At 38.7% G+C, this 884-nt stretch overlaps 1 long non-coding RNA gene across 1 annotated transcript; it reads right to left on the bottom strand.

The window, feature by feature from the left end:
- Positions 1-415: 415 nt before the first annotated feature.
- Positions 416-799, bottom strand: LOC106512180 (uncharacterized). Its single transcript, XR_001309634.1, has 2 exons — positions 657-799; positions 416-552 (listed from the first exon to the last, which is right to left on the bottom strand). It is a non-coding gene; the product is annotated as an uncharacterized LOC106512180 (long non-coding RNA).
- Between the last annotated feature and the right edge of the window lie 85 nt (positions 800-884).

Here is an 884-nt window from a genome sequence, read left to right as displayed (position 1 = left end):
TGTGTGTGTGTGTGTGTGTGTGTGTGTGTGTGTGTGTGTATTGTAAAGTTGACTTTATTTTAAGGGTAATGTCATTCAAAAATGTGCAGCTCGGTGTTTTCTCTTTGAAACACAAAGTGTTGAAGCTGTGATGAGAGATCCTAATCAATAATGCAAATGAAATAAAAGAGTGTGGCCGAGTGAGCCGAATACAGGTGGGCTATTAAACAATTTCTGTGATTTATGGAAATGTTTAAGAAAATCTATAGCAGCCTAATTTATCACTTGATGTAGGCTTAGAGCTTTAACCTATAAAAATACAGAAATATAGAAGCAAAAAGAATAACTTCAACACCTCAGTTCTGTGAGTTTATGTCAGGTGGAGGGAAAATGTTGCTTGAACTGCTTGGTTTGCTTTCGTGGGAGTGGTCAAATCTCTAACCAGTTAGATTAGAGATTCATTTATTTCTTATCTGAGGCATCCTGTGAATCAGCAGCTTACATTGACTTTCCTAAATTATCAAGTGATTAAAAAGTTACGCACTGAAAAGGTGACTTTCAGCTGCACCAGTCCTAGAAAAAGCAAACAAGCAAATGAAGTAATAAATAAATCAATTCCTAATGGAAAAAGAAGTAGTTTGAATTTAACCAGAGGTGACTGAGGACATTATTTCTACCTGCTTCATCATTTATGAAACATCATTTCAGAGGTTTAATCATCAGATCTGCAGCTGGACTCTCATCAAACATTCAGAGGAACTTTTCCATTTCTCCTGGTTTTCTTTCATCATTCCCACTCTCCTCCTCCTCCTCCTCCTCCTCCTCCTCCCCCTCGTCCCTCCACCTTGAGGTTCTTCCTCCAACCTGACGCTGATTAGAAGTGAAGAGACAAATCAGTCTGGGGC

This window comes from Austrofundulus limnaeus, unplaced genomic scaffold (assembly GCF_001266775.1).
Source record: "Austrofundulus limnaeus strain Quisiro unplaced genomic scaffold, Austrofundulus_limnaeus-1.0 Scaffold4633, whole genome shotgun sequence".
NCBI lineage: Eukaryota > Metazoa > Chordata > Actinopteri > Cyprinodontiformes > Rivulidae > Austrofundulus > Austrofundulus limnaeus.
The sequence above is the reverse complement of the archived record's forward strand: the minus strand, read 5'-3'. Positions and strand labels throughout refer to the sequence as shown.